The sequence below is a fragment of the Protopterus annectens genome, chromosome 3.part0 (genome assembly GCF_019279795.1).
Source record: "Protopterus annectens isolate FY-2018-M chromosome 3.part0, PAN1.0, whole genome shotgun sequence".
Classification (NCBI taxonomy): Eukaryota; Metazoa; Chordata; order Ceratodontiformes; family Protopteridae; genus Protopterus; species Protopterus annectens.
The window spans coordinates 667,152,893-667,165,755 of NC_056731.1; the positions used below are offsets into that span (position 1 = coordinate 667,152,893).

General features: G+C 42.1%; 1 protein-coding gene across 1 annotated transcript in view; it reads right to left on the minus strand.

Moving 5' to 3' along the window:
- Positions 1–12,863, minus strand: part of PTPN3 (protein tyrosine phosphatase non-receptor type 3) — a 2,272,168-nt gene that overhangs the window by 1,795,394 nt on the left and 463,911 nt on the right. The gene's annotated exons all lie outside the window — the stretch shown is intronic.

Below are 12,863 nucleotides of genomic sequence, written 5' to 3' on the forward strand. Positions count from 1 at the left end.
TCTTGTGGGAGGCAAAGAGATCTATGTCTGGCCTTCCCCATTCTTGGGTTATTTCTGTAAAAACTTTTGGATGGAATTTCCATTCGTGTGGATCTGTCATATTCCTGCTTAGGTTGTCTGCCAGCGTGTTTTCCTTGCCTGGCAAGTACTGTGCTTGTAGTTCCATTTGTAAGTCCGGGGCCATGTTCCAAAGTGACATGGCCAGTCTGCATAGGGGGTAAGAATGTGTTCCTCCCTGTTTGTTTATGTACCACATAACTGTGGTGTTGTCCGTTCTTATCAATAATTGACCTGGTTGTAGAAGGTCCTTGAAAGCTTTCATAGCATTTATTACTGCTAGCATTTCTTTTTGATTGATGTGAAGGTGCTTTTCTTTTTGGGACCATTTGCCCTGAATGCACCGATCTGTTATGTGCGCCCCCCAGGCGTAGTCCGAGGCGTCTGTTGTGATGACTTGATTTGCTTGAGGCTTGCTGAATGGAAGACCTGTGTTTGTTTGACATGCTTGAGCCCACCACAGAAATTCCTTTTGCAGACATGGAATTAGTGGTATTATTGTTTCCAGACTGTGGCTGTGTTGAGACCATAGGTTTTTTAGGTACCATTGTAGTTTCCTCATATGCAGCTTTGCACATGGGATTAGTAAGATGCAAGATGCCATGAATCCCAGAGCCTGCAGGATTTTCCTTGCAGTTAGCCTGGTGCGATTTGCTAGTGTTCTGAAGTATTGTATTAGTTGCCCCTGCTTCTCTGGCGTGAGGTAGGCCATCTGGGTGTTTGTGTCCAAATTGGCACCCAGGAAAATTATCTTCAGAGAGGGTATTAGCCTTGATTTCTTTTTGTTGACTGTGTATCCCAGAGATTTCAATAACATTATTACATAAGCCAGATGTTTCAGAAGAATGTGCTTGCTGTCCGCTTGGATCAGGCAGTCGTCCAAATAGGGATATATTTGTATCCCTTGAAGTCTGCAGTAGGCAATTACTGATGCCAGGCATTTCGTGAATACTCTGGGAGCAGTAGATAAGCCAAACGGCAATGCAGAGAATTGATAATGGGTTGAACCTGCAAGAAATCTGAGGCATCTTCTGCAATTTTGTCTGATTGGGACATGCAGGTATGCCTCCTTGAGGTCCAATGTTACCAGCCAAGACTCCTTGCCCAGCATGGGAAGAAGTTGCTGTAGAGTGAGCATCTTGAATTTTGGTACAAGTAGAAATGTGTTTAAGATGGATAGATCCAAAATAGGTCTCCAATCTTTTCCCTTCCTTGGCACCAGAAATAGCCTGGAATAAAAACCTTGACCTTGTTCGTGCATAGGTACCTCTTGAATAGCTTTCATGTTTATGAGATCTGTAATTTGCTTTTGTGCCTCTGCCCTTTGATTGTGTGGCAGGTTTGGCATGCCTCTCATTTTTGGAAGGGTGTGAAAATGGAATTTGTAGCCTCTGTTTATAATGTCCAGGATCCATTTGTCCTTTGTGACAACATGCCAATTTTTTGAAAATAATGCCAGCTTTCCTCCTAAGGGGGCTGCCATTTGAAACCTGGTCGGCATGCAAAGGGGAAAGTCATTGGGTTTGCTTTCTGAAAGATTGTGAGTTGTCCTCACCACCTCTTTGTGTAGGAGCTTGCCATTGTCTGCCTCTATACGAGCCTTGGGATTGTCCTCTGCCCCTCGGGTGCCTGTATCTGCCTCTTTGGGGTCTGTGTGGCAGGAAAGGAACAGTTTTTGGAAGGCCAATTTCTACTAAAATGTGGGGGTTGAACCTGTAGAAATTCTTTCACAGTTTGCATTGATTTAGCCTTTTCCTCCATTTTCCTTAATACCTCCTCAGCATTAGCACCAAATAGTACATCCTTTTGAAGAGGGGCATCTAGTAATTTAGCTTTGACATGATCAGGCAAGGCTTGTTCCTTGAGCCAGGCATGCCTACGTATGACTGATCCTGTAACAGCAGCTCTACATAAGGCCTCTAGAGCATCAAAACCACATTGTAAGGTATGCTTACCCACTTGTTCTGCACTATGCATCAAATCCTGCAACTCCTTCAAGTCTGGTTGTTCAGGTTGTGACATTTTACTCTTCAATTGTGATAACAAAAACTGTTGGTATTTTAGCATATGAAACTGACAGTTTAAGGCCCTCATGGATAAGGTAGCCGAGGTATATACCTTTTTCCCCACCTTTCTAAGGATCTGGAATCTCTCTCGGAAGGCAATGGATTTTTGGCAATGGAGGCCTTAACTCCCTTGGGGCCCTGTGAGATGGTTTCTGGGTCAGCAGCATGGCTTTTGTAAAGAAATTGGTGTGAGTCAGGAACCCTGTAGTACCTGTCAGGCTTAACTGGAGCTGGAGGTAGAGAGTCCGGGTTAAGGCAGGCCTCTGAGTAAACATTATCTAGGATGTCCAAGACCGGAGCCAGAGGCCTATGCTGAGGTAACAAGAGAAATTCCCTGAGCCTTTTCTTGGAATCTGAATAATCCTGGCCTTCCCAGTGGAAGTGTTCCCTTAAGGTATGCAAAGTTTCCCCAAATGAGTAATCCTCAGGGGGGGATACAGAAGGGATGGACTCCTCCGCATCAGAGTCTTCAAAAGGGGAGTAAGAATGTTCCTCATCATCAGAGTGCTCTGAAATAATGGAGCCCTGATCAGAGGAGGGTGAATCTTCCTCCACTCTGGGCCTTTTGTCCGGTGGGGGCTGAGAGCCTCTGATTAGAGTAATTAAATCCTCAGCCATTTTAAGCATCTGTTTCTTAGGCATGGGGCCTGGAGATGGGCCCTGTGTAGCTGGTCTCTTAGGGTGCATGGCTGCTTTAGACTTTGTGAAAGCCTTGATGGAGAAAGAAGAGGAAGGTCTGAAGACACCTTGAGTGGAGGTGGACCTGTCCACATTCTGAGTTTCAACGCCAAGAGTGGCTTCGGTATCTGTAGTCGGGGTGTGGGCCAAGGAGCCTGCGACCTCGGGCACAGGAGACACCGTCAAAGAAGTGTCGTCGGTAATCAGGGGCTGCGTAGGTGCCTCACTGAGAACCGGACCACGTGTAGTCGGCTTTGGCGTGGTGTCGGTAGAGGCCGGGGACCTCGTGTGTCGGTCCTTGTCTTTGCGTTTTTTTAGACAAAACCGGAGTCGGAGTATCCGACGACATAGTATAGTTAAATGCTTTTCCAAAATAATGCTGGGCGAACTCCGCCCGACGCTTAATAGTGCATTTGTTGCGACAGACCGAGACGTCGTGGTCTGGGCCTAAACAAGGTATACAGAGGGAATGGAAATCCTTATGCGGTATTTGCTTCCCACAAGAAATACAATTATTAACTTTGTCTGACATCGGTCTGAGGCAAGAAAAGTTTCAACGGGTACTTAGCTTTTAAGAAGACTTCAGTTTCCAAATTTCGTAATTTCAGGAGCTGGCCGACCGGCACTTGCGAACTGCTTCGGCTTCGGGCACCGCGCGGCAAGAAAGACTGGGGAAAATGGTGTCGGCTGGTTCCTTTATACCCCTGTCGCATTGACGTCAGGGAAGAAGCAACGACAACTGACGCCGGACCTAGACTTTGGAATTCGGCCGACCGAGGACCCGCCTGACGGCAGGAGAACCCATCTGTTATGACTGCAGCTGTATGCACGATGAACATCAGTGCTCGATTGTGGAATCTCTTGACTGAATTAGGTCATGCCTGGTGGTGGCGGTCAGGAGCCAATCATCCTGGTTTGGAAAGACTTGGATTCCCTGACGCCGCAAATGAGCTGTGACTACTGCCATGCACTTGGTGAACACCCAGGGGGCTGTGGTGAAACCAAAGGGCAGCGCCCAAAACTGGTAATGATTGGCTCCCAGCCAGAAGTGTAGGTAGCTCCTTGATGCTTTGTCCATCCTTATGTGGTAGGTAGGCATCTTGGAGATCTATTGAGCACATCCAGCTGTCTCTCCTCAACAAAGGGAGTATGGATTGTAGAGTGACCATTCGGAACTTGGACTTCTTTACATGCTCGTTTAACCTGCTGAGGTCTAGGATGGGTCTCCAGTCCCCTGTTCCTTTTTGAACTAAAAAGAACCTGAAGTATGTTGCGAATTTTGTCTGGTCTGTTGGGACCTTTTGGATGGCTCTTTTTAATAGCAGCTTTTCTATCTCTATAGCCGCTTGATCCCTGTGATTGGGTGGTACACCTGGGATCCTTTTGGGAGGGCGTGGAAGATAGGAAAAGGGTACAGAGTAACCTCTGGTAATGATGTCTTGTACCCACTTGTCTCGAGTGAGATTTAGCCAGGCTTCTGGGTACAAGGACAGGCAACCCACAACCGGCTCCAGGGATGCACAGTCGGGTTCCACATCAGGAACGCTGATAGGGACGGTCACGAAAGGAATCGTGCCCTCCCTGATTTTGTGGGCCTCCCCTGCCTCTAGGGCAATGTCTACCATTATTTCCTCCTCCCCTGCCTCTGAAGGAGGAATCACCTTGTGTGTCCTGGAAAGGTCTCGGTGATTTCTTGAACCACATTTTGCCGCTCTTCTGACCTTTAGGGTAAGGTCTAGAAGGAACGGTAAAACGGACTCCCACAGCAGAGAGAGTCTTTCCTTCCTGCTCACACCTGGTGAGGGTATCTTTCACCTTGGGTCCAAAAAGAGAGGATCCGTCCACAGGAGCATTGGTGAATGTAGACTTGAAAGGCTCAGCAAAGTTGCATAGACGCATCCAGGAATGTCTCCTTAATGCGACTTCTGAACCCACTGCCCTACTCGCACCATCAGCTGCATATGAGATCAGCCGCACAGAGAAGTTAACAATAGATGTGAGGGTAGCCAACTGAGCCGACACTGTAGATGGGACTGCTTTGGTCGAGGTACCATGAAGAGTACCTCCTAACTCCTTTAGGAGATCTCTCTGAAGTCTTGTAAAATGTGATAGATAGTTCAGCTATCTGAGTGTAAAAGTCGCTGAAGAGAAGATATGCTTCCAGTTCCATCGTTCGGGATTCCTTGTTAGGTGGATGGATAGAAGAAGAAGTCTCTGCTAGCTCCTTTTTAGTGGCTGCCACCACCACCATGGCATCAACAGGTAAACCCTTATATAAAAACTCTTTGTCCTTAGGGGAGGACAGAAATTTATTCGGCCTCCTGTGGACCGGTTCCACGGCATCGGGAGTCTGCCATGCCTTCTGACTCATGAGATCTAGCAATTCATCAAATAGAGGAGACACCCATAAAGCTGAGGGTTGAGACCCAAAAGCCTTCAGGTACACAGACTCATCGGAAGGGGTAACAGTGGGCCAGCCGCCTCTCTGCCTGAGGATCTCCAAAATGTCTGCAAAGGAGACATCTTCAGAGGACGACTTAGGGGACCCCTCCGACTCATCGAGGTCAGTGTCAGATGTGACAGACTCATCAGGGGAGTCTACATGCTTCCTCTTACATGATCTCTTCCAAGGGGGCTCCTCAGTGGGGTCTTCTGGGGAGGTCTCGGAAGATCGGGGACCACCCAAACGGGGGTACTGAGTCTGTGAGTCTCTACCATCCCGGGGGAGAGAGGATGTTGAGACCGTAGTCGGCGCTTGAGAGAGTATAGCATCAGTACTCCTACATGGTACGGATGAAGTATCCAACATGCCCCTCATCTTCATGAAAACGGATTCCTCTGGCTCCGAACGACTCACCGGCTCAGAGGAGAGCGTAGGCGCCGATGGCTCCAAAGGAATCGGCTCCGAGAACAATGTAGGGTCCGAGCTCACTCGGGCTGATGCACCAAGAGGAAAACTCGGCACCGAAGAGGTTCGGTTCCAAGTGTCCCCCTCGGGCCCAACCGAAGAGCTTCGGACCCTAGACACTTCGAACAGCGCCGACAGTGTCGGAGTGGGGCTCTGCTCCGAGACAACCACCCGGGGTGCTGGAGCCGAGGACACCACTATAGTCGGTACCAATAGCATCGACTCCAAAGGCCCAATCTGGGTTGGAGGAGGAAAAAGAGCAGGGTCGGTAACAGGAGTCGGCTCCGTGACAGAAGTGGTTGGAGCAGATAAAAATTTTGGCAAGACCAACAACTTAAAGTGTCTGAGCACCACTCTCTCGATGTCTTCTTCAGAAAAGCTCCTGGAGGATCTGGAGGACAGTGTTGGAGACCTCGCTCTCTGTAATATAGGTGATTTTAAAGTAGGGGAGACTGGTGGAATGTCTGTAGACCGGCTCCGAAGAGGACTGCTGGTGATCGGCACCGAAGCACTAGGTGCCGACACTGCAATGTCCGTGTCCACAATCTCGATCGGCTCCAAGGACAGTGGAGCCGAATAGACAGAGACTATCTCAGATTTAGGTAACTTCTGTGGAGGTTCAGAGACAGAAGTTGAGGCTGGAGAAGGCCTTTTGGAGGTCTTACCCTTATCTTTACTGGAAGAGTGCAACCTAGCAGAGGAGGATGAGCTGGCTAGGTCTTCCTCAAAAGAAGGTTTTAACAATCCTTTTAGAATCAACTTATTCTTCCGTTCCTGGAGCACTCTAGGACTAAAGGAATGGCAAAAAAGACAAGTCTCTTGAGGATGTATGGTCCCTAAACAGTACAAACAGACGCTGTGTCCATCAGTGATGGACATTTTTTGAGAGCATTTAGTACACTTTTTAAATCCTGACTGTTTATGCTCTTTATGTTCCTTAGACATAATGGCAGTCTCAATAGGCGATTGAAGAGAAAAAGCAACACACTCACTCAACAAGAGGAACTAGATCCTTTAACTTAAACAGATCTAGCCCTATTTCTCACAACAAACAACCAAGGGAAGTTTTACTAGGTTCTCTAACTTAAATGAACCTAGTGTAAAGGAAAGGGAAACAGACTAACACCGCTAAGTAAAACGGTTTAGTAAAATGCACACACTCACGGGAACACACACACACACAAAAAAGGCCAACAGGCCCAAAATTTTATAGGAGAAAGTCAAATCCAGGAAAAAGTCAAGTCCGATTAAATTGACACAATCGCTTATCACAATAAGGCTAACAGCAAAAAGAAAAGCACTTCACAAGAAGTTAAAAAACTTCTAACAATCAGAATAATAAAGAACCAACTCACTTAGCCACGGCCAACCAAAAGAAGCTTCCAACTGAAGATGTGGCAAATGAGATCTGGGGAATGTGCACATGCATCATGGGATACCTATTAGCCACGAGCCAATCAGAAGTTTTCAGGCTTTCTAAACGGCCGAGTCGGAGCTGAGGAGCGGCTCCGAACCCACATGTAATAATGGGGGCGAGATAGGACTACATAACATCAAAGTGCTATTGGTACACATGTTAAATTCACATCCCTTCCCCCATCAGGGTGACACTCGAGCTGGTCCTGCCCTACTTAGTAGCTGTCATAATAATATAACCTTATGTACTTTAAATAAGATTTATAATGATGTGGTACCTCTTATTTAACCAGATTAAGTAGATTATTAAGTCTGTCATTTTATCCAAGATAATATACTACATTGCTGGAAATGTATCAACCTTAGTTCATTTGGCAATCAAAAAATATATATAAATATATACATATACATTTTGCATGAAAAAATCAATTTCTATTTTCATAACCTATTGTTAACAAATTATAGAACTAAGAAGGACTGAGGCACCTTCACTCAACCTCCCCAGTAGAAAAATGTTAAGAAATTCCACAGAGAATAACCAATGCAAAAATAGCTGCATCCTGACATACACTTTGGATTATCACAGTATCAAAAATGTTATTGAAGAAAACTGGGACATTGTCACAGGAAACCCTTTTCTGATTAACATCTTAGGTGAAGTCCCATAATTTGTTTATAGGAAGGCCAGGAACATTAGAAGTTTTGATGAATTTAAACCTAGACCATATGAGAGAAAAGATGTGAAACTAATTGTACCATTTTGTACATTTATACAACAAGGTGATAGTTTTTATTGCCCTTATTTAAAGAAAATCATTAAAACCAGTGCAGGGGGTGACTGTAACACTACAAAAGTAATTTACAAGGCACAGTGCAATGAATGTGATGCATTCTATGTGGGCAAGACTGCAAATAAACTCAAGCGTAGGATTTCATGTCATCTGTCAGAAATCCGCTCTGGATATAAAATAATGCACTAGCCAAACACCTTTCTCTTCATAAAAGACACACAGGTTTTAAGTTCCAGATCCTGGATCGCATAGACATGGATGATCTTGAAGGAGACATCCTGAATGCTCTGGAGAAACATGAACTCATGTGGCAATTAAAGCTGAACTCTTAGGAAGCCTGGACTAAACTACTACTGTTCAATTAAAAGTGCACTGGAACTTAGAAAATTGCACCATTGTTTAAATGACTAATTGTATTTTTTTTAATTTTACTCTACCAGCTGGTTTTAAATACCATTTTAAATCAGTTGTAATTTAAGTGTATATATTTTTTCCATCATCATACATACATTTTTTCTTATTTTTCTTTTTTCTTTTTCTGGTTCTTTTTTTTCCACTTTATTCAAAATGATGTGTAATAACAATACTAACTAATTATACAATTGTATATATTTTTATAGATAGTTTTTAGGGTGCTTGTACACAGACCTGAAGAAGTCTAGAAGGACGAAAGCGATCTTTGTTAACAATAGGTTATGAAAACAGAAATTGATTTTTACATGCAAAATGTATATGTATATATTTATAGATATTTTTTGATTGCCAAATGAACTAAGGTTGATACATTTCCAGCCATGTAGTATATTGTCTTGGATAAAACCACAGACTTAATAATCTGATTAAATAAGAGGTACCACATCATTATAACTATTATTTAAAGTACATAAGGGTTATGTTATTATGACAGCTACTAAGTAGGGCAGGACCAGCTCAAATGTCACACTGATGGGGTAAGGGATGTGAATTTAACGTGTACCAATAACACTTTGTATTATAGCACAATAAACCACGCCCATGCCTGATAAAAAGTATATATATATATTTAGAAAGCTTGTGAGGAAATTACTACTCTATTTTTGTTTTACTTGGAACACTTGTCTGTGTACTTAAAGGATTTTCGACTGGAAACAGACTGCCTACCTTACTTGGATTACTTTCGAATACTTAGTAATGCTGTACAATTATATATTTTCTATTATTTTTTTTTTTTTGTTTTGACTTAAGACGAGTTTAAGTTTGCTACTTCTACTACTGAGTGATCTGATTAATATACAGTGATTAACTATAGATATATGGACTGAAAATCTTCCACACAGAGAAGTTTCTTACACTATTTTGTTTCAATTGTTCTTTCTCAGACATGCTTAGAGAGCACTGACAAAAGAGGTGTACAACAAAGGAATCAAAAACACAGGAAAGCAGCATCATAAGTTTAATTTGTGAGAATGTGACAACCATTCTGCAATACACAGAAACACATTACCTGCAGTACAGAAGAGGAACAAAAAAATTCAATCTCTACATCCTAGTTTCATGAATCAAGTACTTTACTGGTGAACACAACATGAAAAGGGCATAAGTTAAGAAATACAGACAGTATAAACACTGTTTTGAGGTTGGTGGATTATATGGTCAAAAAGCCATTGGGACCTTTAATTAGTTAAAGATGCAGACAACCACTTTTTCAGCATTACATAAATATGGAACCCAGTAACTAGAAAGTTGTTTGTACTGCACGGACTGCTTAACTTATTTCAGTGATATCTTTTATGAGTTGTGGTCACTGTTAAATTATTTTACGTTATTAAATTGCTTTAAATCAAGACATAGATTATCAAACTGTATTAAAATGTAGTCACAGGTTTTGCTCTTACAGTGAATTCTCTTTACTGTTACCAGTTTAGCCCTTATGCCCTGCACCCTGACCATAGCTCTCAACCTTCTAGCTCCAAATGTGGAACACTACCTCTCATAATGTGGAACAATAGGCAAGATGGGGAACACTTACTGACCTATCGGGTCTATATCAGGACACTGAATGATTAAAACTGTGAACGCTCTAAAGAGCGAAAATGCCGGACCTCGAAGTACTTTTTTTGAGGTCACAGTACAGTGAAGATCGGAATATTGGCATCTGAAGAAGTTTGATTTTTTTAAACGAAAAGTGCTTTATGCACTTTTAAAACTACTGGTTGCTTTCTGAAGCAGTTTTTTTTTTTTTTTTTTTTTTTTTTAGTAGTTTATTTTGTGTTTTCTCGGCTAAGATCGGAATATTTGCCCTTTCCTCACTGTAGTGCAATCTCTGAGTTGGAATATATATTTAGCGGGGGGGGGGCATAGTCCCCTGCAATAATGAGTTTCAGGTTCAGCATTTTCGCTCTTTAGAGATTTTGTTCTGATATAGACCCGACCTATCAGGTAACAAAAGTCTTAACAGTGAACATGTGGCAGAGCTTTTCAAAGTGGAATTATGAAGAACATGGACTTCAAGAATCAAAATAAGGACTGTTCCTCATAATGAAGTGCAGTATGATCCTGATCACAGCCTATTTAAATGCCAACACAACCTATGATGAAGGATACAACAGACAAATAAATAAATCATCACCATTCAGAAAAAGGCAAAAGTAGAAAATAAATGCTTGGCATAACCGCTGACTGAAAGTCATAGCACACAGTAAAGCACCACTCAGACACAAAAAGTTGAATTCAAAAAAAGAAGGAAATGATAATGAGCTATTATACACAAGATTATAGTCAAGATTAAAAAAAAATATTAGGAGACAGCAGATGTTGTTACGTTAAGTTCTTGCAGTACTATATGACCTACCACAGGACACTCTTACAGTATCTGTTTACCTACAAGAGGGTCTTCCTTGCAAATCCATTAATGTAGTATATAGTGCACAGTATTCCAGTTGTTGAGCATTTTATACTGGTAGAGCATCAAGGACGTTTAAATGTGTAATTTATGAATATGTGTTCAATCAAAACTAGAAATGAAAAGTATGCCTTGTACAGACATGTTAAAACTTGTAAAAAAGAGGGTTTTGTTTTAGACAAAAATGGATTTGGGATTAATGGGCAGTAATACAGAAAATGAATTAGATTTGAGACAGAAAGCTAAGGTGGCAGATTTGTGGAATGTTCCACCACAGCTTAACAAAGCTCTGAATGTTTAAATATAAATTAAAATCGAAACTAATGAAACCCTTATATGGCTCATGCATTTTATCACATAATCTTTAAAATTATTTGATGATATAGAGTTTGATCTTTGCTTTAGTCTGATGACATCTTCGAGTGTATAAATAGATATCTTCTGTGTCTAACATAATTGCCTTTTTTATTTTAAAGGCTTAGTAATCTTTATGGACTTGCAGTGTTTTTGACACAATGAAACTGTATGAAATGGGAAGCTGAAATAGGACAATAAAACATAAACAAAGGAGTACAGGTAGAATCAAGGGGGTATGAAACTAGAAAAGGCAAACAATAGCCTTACAAGTGTCAACCATGCAGTTTACTTACCTTCAAAAAGCAGCACATCATTGTAATTACGAACAGTTCTACAATTTTAATGTTTACTTACCTTTTGATTACCATAGCCATGATCAACTGTAGGCTCAGCCCAGATAACATTCAAAATAGTAGTAAAAAATGTAGCCAATTCAACCAACAACTGAACACAAAGGTAACACAAACTCATCACAAAAAGGAGGATACTAAGAACAAACTTGACATCAAGTTGAGGTGTACAGTTTACAAGTGAAAAGTGGAATCAGGGGGTGTAAAGTGTGAGAAGCCAGTTTAGCCTTGGACACCATGTGGGGGGGGGGGGTAACACAAGGTGTTTAAGGGACAAGCAAGGTGTAAGTAATGGTAAAGATACAGAGTCCAAGGAAAGAGAGACTAAGAAAGGGGGGAGTTGTAAGAAGAAAGGGAAGCTGTGTGCATATTTACAGGAAGCAGAAACACGAGAATAACCAATACAGTAATGCCGTAAAATGTGTAAGGAATTTAGCCTAGTGCACAGAATGCTGATCAATTGATATATTTTGTGTTCTGGCATCTATATTTGTATTGTTCAAACAGGTACCATTTGAGGTGGGGTCTGAACTTAGCATGTTCAATGAGGAAAGGATTGCCACAGTTTTTCACTAAATACAGGTATGTAAGTTTAGTACACGGGGGCTGGAGAGAAGCACCTACTGTTCCATGGCTAAACTGTGTTGTAGGCTGGGATGGCAGTGGTATGTTTCACTGCAAGTGCAGAAAGGGCACCCTGGTGGGGTAATCTAAATAGTTGGTAGCCCTGGTTGGATAAAGTAAAGTAATGGTGTTCAAGGCAAGGAAGCTTGTCAATGAAGCATCATATTTTATTAGATAAAAAAAAAAAATCAACACTACGGAACTTGAGAGACGGCAAACAAGCAGAAGTCATATTCAAGCTGTGTGAACAGGACACTCTTCACAATGCCTGTCCTAACTGGTAATATGAAAGGAACTAAAACATTGTCTGAGCCCAGAAAGCAAGGCAGCTGAGCTCATATCAAAGTTTTTGAATAAGTTCCTGAAAGTTAAGAGACTGGTCGAGACAGATGCCAGCTGCTTAGGTATGTGAATTAAGTGGTGGTGTCAATAAGGTTGCTGTGCTGGTTGGTCAAAAAGCTTGTTGAGAGAGCCGGAAACTTTGGAAAATCTTTTCTTAGTACCAAAGAGCATAGCCTTATTATTATTTTTTTTTTGGGGGTGGGATTAAGTAATAGTATTCTGGAAGTGAGAAAGTGGTTTAGATTCAAAAGTTCAGTTTGTAGTTGGATTGACTCTGTAGATGCCCAAGTCACTGATAAGAGGAGTTGAACCCATTGGCTCACCCAAAGTTCATTTATTTATAACAATGGAATAAGAATATTGGAGCAAGTGTTGATCCATGTGATACACCTG